This window comes from Larus michahellis, chromosome 10 (assembly GCF_964199755.1).
Source record: "Larus michahellis chromosome 10, bLarMic1.1, whole genome shotgun sequence".
Taxonomy (NCBI): Eukaryota; Metazoa; Chordata; class Aves; order Charadriiformes; family Laridae; genus Larus; species Larus michahellis.
The window spans coordinates 21,337,488-21,351,999 of NC_133905.1; the positions used below are offsets into that span (position 1 = coordinate 21,337,488).

General features: G+C 41.4%; 1 protein-coding gene across 1 annotated transcript in view; it reads left to right on the forward strand.

The window, feature by feature from the left end:
- SLC6A1 (solute carrier family 6 member 1) overlaps positions 1 to 14,512 on the forward strand; it is a 61,605-nt gene that overhangs the window by 18,984 nt on the left and 28,109 nt on the right. The window lies entirely within an intron of this gene.

Here is a 14,512-nt window from a genome sequence, read left to right on the forward strand (position 1 = left end):
GTGTATTTACAATACTAAGTTCTACAAGCTCATTATTCACAGGGTAGAGTGGTGGTGTGATCACAAAGTTATAACAGCCTCTTGTGAATGGAGAGCTGCCTCGGGATTCCCTGTGGCAGGTCAGGAGATATTTTGCCCTCTGTTTACTTCTTCCAGTCCTTCTCTTGCCATCCAGGTACCAGGGACAGTAGAGGGAGTGGAAGGGATTTTTCTGCTCTGTTCCCTACGCCTGTAGCTGTTATCTAGAACTCTGCACTGAGTGGTGTGTTGTTGGTCAATGGTCTTCCATTAGGCTCAGCATTTTTTCAGAAATGTTAGTAGTGAATAATATCTCTTATTTTAGAATTCATTGAAGTAAGGTCGTCTTTTGACTATTTCTGTTAGTTTTCCTAGTCACAGAAACCAGAGAAGTTAAGTGCTTACTAGGGTTCTCTTGCTTAATTGCTGTGAAGCCTTGAACTGGTTATTAAGGTCTCTGCTTTTTTTGTTGTTGTTTTGCTTTTAATCAAAGCATTTGTAGTGAGGCATAGAAAGGACATTTAGCCCTCGCCAATAAGTGGAACCATCTCCTCCCTTGCAGGTCTCCCTTGGAACCGTGCCTCTCTGCTTTCATGAACGCTTTCCTCCTGGTATCACCACAGCATAGATGGAAATTTGGGAGAAGGAGCAGAGCTATTTTTGGCTTGCTCATGACCAACAGAACACTTAAGCAATTTGTATGCAGACCCAAGTAAAACAAGCAATACAGAACAGCCCCCAGCTAATATTATTTCCAGCTATACCGCACAAGTAATATAGCTGTGAAAAGAAAAACTGTGGGGGAGGGTGAAGGACTATTCTTGGCAGTTTTTTCAATGGGATCTTGCTCAAGTACGCAGCTTTTTGATTGCTGCGGTCAGACAGCTAATAACAAAAAAGAAAATAAGACTGAGGGACATCATAACATCTCTGACCTACCTTAGGAGACACATAGTCGAGGCTACCATTCAGCCCACATCTCCTGACACTGGGTCTTACTGGCCAGAGCAACTTTGCCTTGTATATGGCCCTGATTCAGCTATGTTAAACTTCTTGGGTGTTACCTTAATTTCAAGCATGTGCTTAAATCTCACTAGTTTAAGGCAAATCTTATCCATTTTAGTAAAAAAAAAAAAAAGTGCAGAACTAGATTTAAAGAGGGAAAACAGGTAATTCTGGTCAAATATTGATTTAGGTTATAAAAAAATACCATATTTTGTCTGTGCCATCACTGCTGTTTAGACTTAATAAAAAGAAAAGTAACACTCTGCTACAAAAAGCTTTGTTTTCTTAGAGCTTGAGAAGGCAGCAGCCTTTTGCTTCACATTTGGAAGGTGACATTCCCGGCAAGATGGCCTAGGAAATTGTTTTCAAAGAGTAAGAAAAATTAGTTCAGGAGGGCTATTGGACACCCAGCGCTCTCCTTAGCAACAAATTGCTGAATACCTGGCAGTATGTGACACCATGGCAAGTGTTCAGCCTGGGGGGTGGTGACAACTGATGAGCTATTCGAAACACCTCTTCCCTTTCTGATCTCAGGTGAACTTGCAGAGTTGCCACTAAAAAATTCACGTGTTTGGGGCTTTTATGGAAAATAATAAATTGAGCAAGGACCCTCTATTGGCATACAGCAAACATGGTTCCTCGTAACACTGCACTCTGTGTTTTTCTGTTTTTAAAGAAGTGCTTTTCATAGCATGTTGTACTCCTTTCCAAATTGTTTGAAGTTAATGGACCCTGACACATAACCCAAGGATAGAAATATGTTTATGATGTTTGGGGGGCTTTTTGTAGCAGTTCTCATGTGTGTCAGTTCATTCCCTTTCCCCCTTCCCCACCTCCCCCCAGCCCGAGGAAGCTGGTTTTTTTTTTAATTGGCTTTTCCAAATAATTTTTTGTATTTTATTTTTCCTCTTAAATATGACAATATACCTTATAAAAACAGTGCAAAAGAAAATGATGCGAAATTCATTATTTCAAAATACGTAGGACTCTTGCTTCCCTTTAGATTTGTTTGTCAGAAGCTGGTATTTGGCACGATTACCTGTGCAGCTGTGGGACACTCTTTTCAGGTAAGGAATGGAAATTTTTAAATGGGAGGTAACTAAACACTACCAAGTGCTGCTGTAGGCTGAGGGAAATAAGTTTTAATGTGCCATTGGTATTCTTGCTGGGGTTCTGACCAGTGTTTCAAAGAGAAAGTGTCCTCAGAGACTTACTCCTGTGACTTCTGTTTAGACCAGCTATTGTTGTGATGGGATGCTGGGAGCTGAAAAAGAGCATAAAAATACCTGTAGAGCAGATACATGAGAAATGAGGCTTGTAATTATGTTGCTCATTATTAAGTTTGTTCTTTGATTTAACAGCTTCCAAGGATATGCTTACTACCAGCCACATCTGGGGTAGAATTCATCAGCTGTTTGTTAGAGAAGAACAACTACAGATAGACAGAATGCAATTACCAAAACAGAAATTTTGCCAAGATTCTGGATCTACTTTTCAAAAAGTGCCAAGGCATCTTTCACAGTCACAAATTATGACACTTGATTATGACTTGGACGGGACACAAGGATAGGCTTATTGTGAAGAATATGGCTGCAGAAATAATTTGTCTGGCATATAAATAGCATCTGCATGTGGTAGTATTCCTCAAGAGAAGAGGGAGAGATAGTTGAGCTGCCAAGCAGTACAGATAAACTGTATCTGAAAAGAAAAAGTACTGGTTACAGGAGGATATAGGTAATTGGTACCATATGTTGTTCCAAGCTTCTTTCTTCAACTGAGCAGTCATGTATTACAGTGCAAATAACTGAAACTGCTTCAGACTTATCAGTAAGTTATTTTGCATGCTCAGTGATAGCCTTGAATTCTTTTGGGACTGTGAAAGCCTTCATCCAAAAATCTTGATTATACACTTTCTCAGTGGCATTGACTAAGCTAGAGAAATGATAGACAAAGACAAACCCCACTTGTGAAGCTGTTCAGCGTCATGGAGCAACCAATACTTTGAATGCTGATATCAAATACCTATATAATATTTTGTAGATGGTAACTGTAAAAGAAGATTGTGACGGAAAAAGGAGTTTCCTTCAGTTCTACAGAAATGCATGCTACTCCAAGATCTGTGTGAAGAAAAAAGGGTGTAATGGGATAAGAGGCAGAAATAAGGAATGCTAGAAGAAACGTAGGAACGTGTGTAGTGCATAAGGGATGGACTGTTAAGCTATGTTGCAAAGAACAGATGTTTTACAAAAATTTTAATCAAGAATAAAGTACTTCTTACCAGTAGGTACAGAATGCTCAAATATGAATGACTGTTCAGATTTTTATATGTGAATTTGGCCTCTGGCTTTCTGAAGCCAATGGAACAGGACTTGGCAAACCCCAGAGGGCACATTAGCATTGAACAGTATCCAAATGACATTTCAAACACTAAATACAGTAACTCACTCTTGTCTTATATCCTTTCTGTCATTGTTCTCTCTGTCTAGCTAGTTTACTGGAGTCTTGTCATATGACAGTGTGTTTATCCTCATTGCAGACTTATTTCACTTATCTAAGATTTCCAATTTGGGTGAGTGAAGGAATATTGCTGCAGTGTAATTCTACACTTGTCTAAGAGATAAGCTTCCAAACTCTCAATATGCTCCCATAGACCACTTAGGGTGGTATCCAGGATCTCACTTATAAATCGGTTCTTGAGCCTGTGCCTTATAATTTAAAGCCAGGTCTTCAGGATATGAGAACTGATAGTCTGTGCTATAGTGGAGGATCCACCTTGCTAATTCTGGTACCTGCATACCTCTAATCCTGTTAAAAATCTTATTCTTCTTTGATGGACATTGCACGTGGACTCCTAAATTACTTTTTTTCCTCTCCATAATTCTTTGGTTTTGTTGTCTCATCACCACGTCTTGTAAATTTTTCCCACTTGGCACAGCCTCATAAAATGAGCGTGTTCTCAGGCTTCACAAGGGGCTGACATGATCCTTCAGCCTGGGGAGAACATGGCCAGTGGGTGAGCTGTCTGGAGATAAGTAGTTGTTTCTGTTCCATTATCTACTACACGCACTCGGATGCTGTTCCTCTTTGTCTGAAGATCTTCCCAAATCCAGCAAGAACCAGGGACAAGCTAGCACCTTTTGAACAGAACCAATAGGTGAATAAGTATATGTAGGCACCGGAAACTTGGAAAGAAAGGGATTTCCTACACCATGAAACACCAGCTTTCACATACCACAGCATATAGTCATCTCTGGCTGTTGCCATGGCTGTCCTATTCAAACATGGAGAGGATGTCTGTATGGATATGTACTCTGCCTCTTCAGTTTTGCTCTTCCTCGCTTTTTTCCATCTGTTCAGGATTCCCAAAGAGCAAGGAAGGTGAAGAATTACAATCCTGGCTGTCCCAAGGAGTTCATACTTCTGAAACACATCACAGTAAGAGATAAAGTGGAAGAAGGGAAGAATAGGAGCTTAGCTGAGCTTCAGAAATGCTTGTCCTTTAGACTTCTATCAGCGATGTAGGGTTTTTCTGTTGTGGTGGTTTGTTGGGATTTATTTGCCTCCCTTTCCCTCCCCCAATACTACAGGCCGTTGAAACACAGCTGCCCGTGGGAGTTTTCTCATGCTTAGTAGTGGTGCTGCGCTCTCTGATCTGCTTTATGTTGTTATAATTACTGTGATTTCTTTTGGGGTCCGCAATCTCTCAGATTAAGCGGGTCAAGCTTGTAAATGGAAACTTTGCCTAGGAGTGTTCAAAGTGTGTCTGGCAGTAGCCTTTCCATCATAAATAATGAACATTTGCCATGATAAAGTTTGAAGAAAGTAGGTGGTGGTGAGTTTTTGGGTGGGGGGAGGTGTGTGTTTGTTTGTTTTCTCCTTTGCCGCTTCTTCAGAGAACTACGCTCCCTAGCTGGAAGATGTAATGGCTGTATGAATTGCTATTTAATCAGGGATGCTAATTAAGTCTTAGCTCTTTAGTGCCTTCATGGGAGAACTGTATATGATTTGCAGTGCCTGGAATTGCCGTTGCAGGCAATTAAGCCGCGCTTGGCTCAGCAGGACCTGAAAGTGCAGTTTTATGAGGGATATTTGGGACTTGGAGAGATCCTGCCACCTTCAACATTTTCCTTGGTCTTAAGATATTTGTTGTTGTTGTTTTTAAAAGGAAATAATGTAAAGCAGTAAGGCAGTGAAGAAATACATTCATTTTGTATCTTAAGTAGCTTTTTTGTGTCTATAATTACAGTAGTACATCCACTTTTATGACACTGTTAATATCATTGTTGGTTAAATATAAAGCCCATTCTTAACAGAAACTCAGCTTTTCAGCATTGCTTGTTTAGTTTCATAATGCAATTGAGAAACTAAAGTTCTTAGCCATGTCTGTCTTCTATCTTATCAGACACCAACAAAGGATTCCTACCTATAGGTCTTGGCAACGCTTTTCAACCAAAGGGTCAGACGTAATGCAGGAATGAGGAATTTTGCAATGACTGGCCTAAAGAAGATCTATGAGCTAAAGTGGGAGAAATTGTGTTGAATACTTGTCAGGTTTATGTAGTACAGACAAAACCAAACCAGGAACTAAACACTGCAACAAATAGCATGCAGGTCTGCTTAGTGATTAAGAATAGGCTGGGATTTTTAGGTTTGGTGGTTTTTAATCCCCCAAACATTGTATCTTGGTAGTTGGTATCAATGATGCTTTGTGGTGGTCACTGTAATCTTTGGTTCTCTAGGAGCTGGTTCAGTAATCATGTCGTAGGCTTGCAACCAATAATATGCTGTTTCTTCATGGCGTAAGGGCCAGAAGGCAGAAGAAAAATATTCTTCATATTTCTTTTTCTTTATCTGAATACTGCTTGGAAAGGCAGACTTCTCTTAGGAAAAAAAGTCATTCAGAGAAATTTCAGATACTTAAGGCAGGCGAAAGAGCACAAGATGGACTTAAGAGGTTTTAGATAAAAAGCACAGTATATAATAAGCTTGTGAGACTAGATGAGTTTTTTTTCACTTTGTTTTCAACTCCTCCTTTCCCCCCCCTTCTCCCTCACTCCTGGGGCAGTCCCTTCTCAGCAGGGCAGGAGAGAGTCAAAATGGAAATGCGAAAGTGATGAAATAAGCAGATAGTTGGGAGGTCTGTGAACAGGCAGAATAGTGTCATAAGGAGCGACATCAGATCTCACCCAGCAAAGGGCAAGTGGTTGGTCTTTACCTAGTCCGTGAACTCAGGTTGGGAAGCTTACTTTTCCTTTGGATCAGTGTATTAATACAGTGCTCTGCGTGTTGTTTTTCAGCTGTGTATCACTCAGTTGTGTTGCTAATGTATGCTAAACTGTGACACTGTGGTGATAAACTGACAAATATTAATTGAGGGCAACAGAAGACACATACTGCAGTGATGCAAATAGTGTTGAAATTACCAGTGCCAACAGAGTCAAGCAAATAAACCTAACTCAGCAAATTAGCTTGGGTACTAGAGATGCTACAGTGGGTAAGTGGAGGAGCTTATTCAACTGGGCTGCGTGCAGTAGCTGAGCTAGCTCTTTCAGAGCCATTTTAACTGTCTTGGTGCTGGACTGCATTGCTTACTGTACATAAACACTTTCTGTAGCTTGTGATGATTTGTTATGTGATACACGGAGTCTTTACCACTAGTGCTCTGAATTTGCCTTGTCTGTACTTAACTACAGTGGAGTGGTCTGAAGTGGTACCATTTGGACTTCAGTCTACTCTGAACTACTTTCAGTTAGCTATGTAAAAGAAATGCTAGAAAAGCAGAAATAATGATTGTAACAGTTGATCATAAATGAAGGGTCTTTTTGCTTTTCATTTGGAACCTGTTCTGGAGCTGGGGATAGCTGACTTTGGCAGGATTCTTCTAGGTTTATTCTATGCAAAGCTTTTACTACATAGTGGTTTGAGTTTTGGCTTACTATTATCCTGTCCCTCTTGCAATGAGACACCACAGGTGAAGGGGGAAGTTGTTTAGGTTGGAGACAGTCAGACTTAAGATGCTGAAAGCTCCCCAAGAATCTGGATACCCAGTTACTGCTAAGAGACTCATCCAAATATAGGGAAATTGGTGAGACAAACCTTTTGGATACTGTGAATTGCACTCTGGTTTTGAGAGAGGCAAAGGACAGGTGTTAGGTAAGCTGTTCTTTTTAAGTTCATAGTCAACAAAATTAGTGACCGTTGAAAACTTGAACTTTATCCATCATAGATTGCCATACTGACCACTGTATGGAAAGAGGCTGCACTTTGAAATGCTTACAGCCACTCAGCCATCTGGTCCTCTACTTTCAGAGAATGTGTATTTTGAAAGGTGTGGAAATCCTTGTGGTGCAGAGCGAGATACACTCTTCGTGAAGAGGACTAGGTTCCAATTCCGGGTTCATCAGTTCTTGTTAGATGGTTGTCACCATTTCACCTTTCTAAGTCTTGGTTTATAACTGCTGTAATATAGACAAATGATCCTACATTGTTTTCTAATGTTTAAAATCTGTTACATGTACATTCTAACAGGAAGGAATTATTGCGGGTGGGAGAACTCTTAGGCATTGTGCAAGATCAATATTTCTCCAATTTGTTCCAGTGTGAAAATACATGTTTTCTAAGATCTGTTCCACGTGTTTACCTAGAAATCTGCTCCTGCTTTGAAAGGTTGTCTGGACAGTACTAAGATACTAATTGGAGTAGAATGCATTGATCCTCAGGATCCCCTGTGGGAGGATTAAGTGAAATCTTTGAAGGGAAGAGCGTGGAGTAGAACATGTAGTATGGTGTGGCAGCAGAGGAATGGATACTAATCCAGCCCATATAACATTGGGACACTGGATGCCTGCTGATGAATAACATTGCTCATCTATTATCCATAAGCAGCTGAGAATACAGAATTTCCTGATTGGCAAGCAAATATGACTGTCCCAATTTTCAGGCTGTTTTCTCAAATAAATTAAGAGAGAGTATTATTGCATCTGTGATTGCCTGAGGACACTCTTCTCAGATCTCCACTTGAGAAATTCTGGCACAATAATCTAATTTGGACACACTGAAAATAGGGGTCATTTGTTAACACTTGAATGCCAGAAAGGCGCTCGGTAGCGTATATGCGCATGGCTTTGTCCAGTGAAGATGCTGCCTGCCAGCTCAGAGCAGAGCCTGGTGACAGGCATATTTTACAGGTGGTTAAGAGTGGGATTTCCAGATGTGCTTAAGGATCATGCCTGAAACTGAATTCTTGCTGATTTTGGAGGGCTGCAGGCTTAAAAACATCAATTATAGATCTGACCCGAAGCAATGTTAAAACACAATTGAATGCTATAGGACTGGTGCTGCGTGGTCACATTGGGGGGGGGGGTTTGTTTATTTCCCTTACGCACATGTCTCATCCACATATGTGCCGAGTTGGAATTTGGGGGGGCTTGAGTCATTTTAAATAGAAACACTAAAAAACGTGGTTTCTTGGGCGAATCTGAAGCAGACTCCTCTAATTGAGAAGTGGATGGCTTATTACCCCTCCTGTTGAAAGGAGGGGCTTGAGGGATTGCTGCCTTAACCCAAAAGTTAGGCTCCAGCTGGAGTTCTTGGAGCAGTCCAACTAGGAGAGGGGGTTAGAGCTGTGTTTTGATTACTGTTAATTTCATTGATAATACAGCTATTGTCCAGGAAGAGACAAAATTCTTGAACCAGACATAAGCACAGGCCTTAAGGGCCTCAGTTAAAAGGTGCTTTTATTTACTCTGAGAATGTATTCATCAACATAGCTTGTGTTCCAGATATTTTAATGTCATTGTTATATGTGCTTACAGTCATTAGTTTGCAAATGATTGAATTAGCAAATTAGATTCCTTCACCCTTGGCAAGTGCCAGAAACCTTGCAATTGCAAGGCTGTAAAAGTCTGAGGGGGAGAAAAAGCAGTTTCCTGGGGGGGGGGGTGTTGGGGGGGAGGAAACCCCATACAAATTATTTGCTGCAGCAAATAAGGTTTTGTCCGATATATTTAAATACGTATAACTGGGATTTTTTTTTCTAGACAGTCAAATGTGATTAAAGTGGTATCAGTATGAATGTTCAAATCCCCAAGTGTGGATCTGGGAAAATGTTTTTTGCTGTGCTATTGTTCAGGTCAGGTAGGTGGAAATAAAGCTGTGAGTCTCGCAGATTGGTGCAGGCTCATCCATTTTGAGAACGAGGTAAGCCACACGTGCACTCTTACCTGATATGAAAACACATTTTTCTTTCTTAAACTTCTTCCTGATGAACCTTTAGAAAAGGGCAAGCTTAACCTAATCTTCTCCAGGGAAAAATCATATCTCCCATGTATAATATATTTGCTCAGGTGGCTTACTGTTCAAATAAATGGGGGGGCAGGGCAGGAGAGAACTCTCTCCTTTGCTCCTTAAGAAAGGTGTTTGCCTTCTAAGACTCTGGCTTGGACTTCGTACTGAAAAATATGCCCCTTGAGATCAAGGGAAATTGTGTCTTGTAGTGGCTGAAATAAAGTAATTAAATTTCTGCTGTTGAATGAAACAGCTGTCGTCTTTGAAAATAAACGGTCAGTCGGTTGAAACTGAAGATTTAACACTTTCTTTTTGACAAGGCCTGACATATTACTAACAAGGTTTCTCAAGCAGCTCTGCTGTTTCCAAAACCAGCCTATTTGCCTGGCCCTTGTCAACAAGAAACCTGGCACTTAACTTACCCAGATGGCATACTTTGTCTGGGACTTGCAGGTTTTCTACTTCTCCTGCTTTTTGTCTGGACTCCTGATCAATTAACTACTGGACCAGTGTGGCATCAGCATCACTGACAGAGGTCCTCTGGAACTAGAAGGCACTAGTTCTGGGGCATAGACTTTGAGGGGAAAATGGTCCCAAATATTGACTGTGGTTTTTAGATTGTAGCATTAGCCATTGGTTCCAAATTGTCTCGTATTCTCCTTGATATGTTGATGTTCACCAGATGGTGTCTTACCTTTTTTTTTTTGATAAAAGTAGCAGGCTTTGATTCATGACAGAAACCAACATTTGGTGTTATCTGGCTTCATGACCCTATCCATTGGCTTTCAGTTATGAGTAATGTCAGTGTTGGTACATGGATGTCTTCTGGTAAGTTTGTTGTAAATAAATGTGTGTTTAAAAAAAGAAAAGAACACACACCAAAAAAAAACCAAACCCAAAAAACCCCACCAAAACCACGACCACCAACCAACCAAAAAACCTCAAAACCAAAAAACCCCGCAACCAATAAATCGATTCCTTCCTGAAGCAGAAAACTTTTAGTCTATAGTGCAGTAAATAAGGTGGATAGTTTGTGTCGTATTCAAAATGAATGACTTAGTGTGAGAGCTAGCTGTTCTTAATAGTCCCAAACAAGACGAGATATTAGTGGGTATACAGCAGATGCCTAAGGAGATTGTTCAATCTGTTTCTTTTGAGCAAAGCTTTGAAGCTGCTTAGTAGCTAGAAAGCTAGGAACAGGTAAAACCCAAATTATAGTGATTGCTTTACAATGCATGTGCCCTCCATGCTGGAAACCTTTGTACTACATTTTGGTGTAGTCTAGATAAGATTATGCTAAAAGAAATGTATATGACTAGGGCCTGCACCCAGAGCCTCAGGTTTGGTACCTTGGCAAGTACAAACATGAGCTCCATTGTCATGTGTAGAAGACTTGCTACCATGAGTCTATGTAAAAGAAGATTTGCATCCCTTAAAGGATATGTAGTTACAGAAAGTTGAGTCCGAGATGCTGCTGAATTGTCGTTAAGGGAACTAGGGCTTGGATACAAAGCTGCAAAATACACAGAATACACTTGTATTTTGTTCAGATGCCAACATTTTAGAGCAGAATCTGACCCACTGAAAGACAGACTTTCAATGGAACCTAAAAGTCATTCAGAACAGGAGTGAAACCTTGCCTTGTTGGTATTGTATGGTAATTGAGCCATCAGTTAAAACCAACAATGACTGGGTTTTGTGTATGGACCACTTGCAAAATTCAAAAATTTTTCTTGAGCTTTTTTTTTCTTTTCTTTTCCTAAGTGAAATGAAAGCAAATTGTTCTATTTATCTCCTACCTTCAGAGTGAGCTTCCTGATTGTTTGTCCTTATCACTTCAAGCCAGAAAGTTTTATAGATTTGCTAGGCACCTTAATATTGCAGCTTCAAATTCATGATTTGGCAGGGGTGGAGAAGGGAGAATTTCTTGTTTCCATTTAAACTGCTCTAAGTTCAGAACAAAATCCCATTTAAACTTAAAGGTTTGGATTGAAGTTTGAGGATCAAAGAAAACAGAACAGAAAGAAAATGCGGCTTTAGCTTGGAGCTGTGTCTGAAAAGGGTAAGTCAGATTCAGGGCTTCTCTTTCTCTCCTGCACCCCCTCCAAAAGGGTCTGTTTCTTCTAGTCTCTGCTGAAGGAGGCTTAACTGTGTGAACATGTGCGTGTGCCTGTGCTCTTTTTTTGTTTGGTTGGTTTGCAGTATATGGCAACTGCATGTAGAAATCACAAATGTGAAGTCTTTTCTTATTCAGAAAATAGGGCTACTTAAAATAAGCCATGATGTAAAATGTAGAGGCAGCACCAAAATTAGAATTGTTTGGAATTAGCAGCGTTGGCAGCTGCTATTGTCAGTCGATAGGCTTGTAAACTAAGAAACGGAGCATCTGCCATGGCTGCCTCCTCCACCGGGCTTGGGGAAGTTCAGGCCTGTCGTATCTGTGGCTGCTAGAATTGGATAAGGGGTTTTGTGGGAGTTGTTGGGGGGGAAAAGAAATGAATTGCGATAAAGTGATACAAATTGAAGGAAGCTCGACTTTCATGAAGGTGGCATACCCAGCCTCTAAAAATGTGGACCATTATCTCTCTGTTTGTCAAAATGTATTTCTATCCCTGAATCTGATGCACAGAGCTTTGTGGATCCCATCTGTTGGGTGGGTCTCTCCGCTTTGGACAACGTCCCCCACTGCATGTCACCCAAAGTGACTTGCCCAGTCACACAGAGAAAATCTGACCTCAGATATGCCAAGATGTTATCCTGTGAAGAATAAGTTGGCCGTGGCACTTTTAGGCAGTGTTTTCAGATTTAAGACAAACCCAAATATCTCCAAGTTTAGAAACTGGAGGTGGCAGGAGGAGTACATTAAACTAAGGGAAACATTCATCACAAAAATGCACTGTTTTTGTTGCCCAAACTCTTGGTTTTTATTAATCCATAGCTCTTGAAATTTTGTGACTTTATGTCTTCTTTATCATGTTACTGAAATTATTTTTCTAGTCCTTTCGGCTTCGTAGTGAAGCATGAAATTGAAACTTATGGTTGTTTGGTTTTTTTAACGCTAACAAAAAGAATTGCAAACACTGTTTAAGCTTAATTTTTTTTTTTCCCCCTCTCTCTCTCTCCCCCTTCCCCTCAGTGGTGAAGATATGCCTTTTCAACCGCTAAGAGTTAATAACAGTCTTTTCAGATTAAATAATCTATTTAAAGACAGTATCTGGTCTAAATTTGGCCTGATTGGGTACTGGGAATTACATGGGAAATTACAGGTCGAGGAACACCGTGCGCTTAATGAAATTCTGGGTGTTTGGATCAGACTCAGTGGATTTGGCTTCGAAAGCTTGGTCAGGACATACGGGATGCAATAGGTAGTGTTGCCTCTGCTGCAGCTCCCCCTTCAACAGAGGGCTTCTTGGAGCCGTGCAACATTGCGAGTGTTGGTACAAAACAGGAGTCATTCACAGGTTGATCAACAATATTCAGTGGCCATATTAAATATAAGAAACTTCAGACTGGAATAATGTTCTTTCTGATGTATTCTGACGTGTGGAGCAACATCTTTTTCACCACTCTTGCCCAAAATGGTAACGCTTGGGGAAAAAAAAAAAAAGGTACACAGTGACAGATGGAAGATGCTTACAGACCTCAAACAAAGCCAAATCCCAGGAGATTCAATCAGCACATACTGAAGGAAGGCAGAGTCTCTTATGTCATGTTTTCACCAAAGGAAATATGTAGGTCTTCCATCAGGACCTGCCATGTCCCCAGCGAGGCAGTGCTTCGGTTTTCACAGGCTTGTCCTGGGGCAGGCCAGTCTGGTCCTGGTTACTGTAAGTAAGCCCAATGTGATGGCTGCCCCAGGACTGGCCAGGGCAGATTTGGCTTGAGCTAAGGGGCTGGTAGACCAGTTTCATACTGTTAGGTCTTCCCTCCTGTCTCCGCCAGCCTGTGCAGACTGCAGACCCCTAGTCCTCTTGAAAGGAGCAGTTCAAGCCGCTCTCTAGTCTCTCTAAGAGGGATGCTGCCATGCTCCAGTCCAACTTGGACAATGACACCCTTCGAACAACACTGCAGGACCACCTTCTCCATCTCCAGACTACCTAGACGTGACTACTTGCCAGTAAATGTGGCTATTGCATATCAGAGTATCCTCTTCTTTGGGAAGAGAAATAACATGTGACTTACCCATTCCACATTGGTAAAAATTAAATAGGAAACGCTACCTCCAGTTATTTATACTCTGTGTGTGTGGTTTTTCTTTTTTGTTTGTTTGGGGTTTCTTTTTGGCATAGAAGGTGGCTGTGATCTTTGCTGGAGCCTTTATGTGCCTTTATTTGCCTTCATACAGCAAACGGTCTTTCATACCTAATCATTTGTACATGCTAGAAATAAAAATATTGTTACACTTATCTAATAGCCTCTTACTATTGGTGGTCTGGGGATTGCACTGGGACTCAAAGAAACTCTGCTCTAAATTCTGCCCCAGCCTACTGCTTGGGCAAATTACTTTGCCTTTCTATTGTACTTGCTGCTCCCTTTTTCCGTCCTGGCTTCCTGCATTGGTGTGTCTCCAAGGCCTCGTCTTTGTGCAACCCCTTGAGCCAGCAGAAGTTCGATGCCTTTCAGCAGGGGGTCAGAGCTGCCCAACTCCTGCCTACAGCCTCTCAGTGGAACTGCTCTGGACAAGGCAGAAACTATCAGGGCAACTGTACTGCAAATCCCAGATAAGGGTGCAAACCATGGGGCAGTAGGGAAAAGGTAGATGGGCAGGCACATCTCATCACCCTCCTTCATTACCCTCATCTCCTCCCAGGCAAAGGGGAAAGGGGTGGATGGGAGAAAGGGCTACATAAGAGGAGCAAATCGCATGATTGGCACTACCTGTCAGTCAGAACTGTATTTGATTTCTGCAGTTCAGAGCACGACAGTAAACACACTGCTCCACTAAAATTGTCCTTGGCTTGCTTTTGTGGCCAAGAGGCACCTGGTATAGAATTATAGAATGGTTCAGGTTAGAAGGGACCTTAAAGATCATCCAGAGCAGGGACACCTCCCACCAGACCAGGTTGCTCCAAGCCCCATCCAACCTGGCCACGAACACGTCCGGGGATGGGGCAGCCACAGCTTCTCTGGGCAACCTGGGGCAGGGCCTCACCACCCTCACAGCAAAGAATTTCTGCCTGAGATCTCATCTAAATCTCCCCTT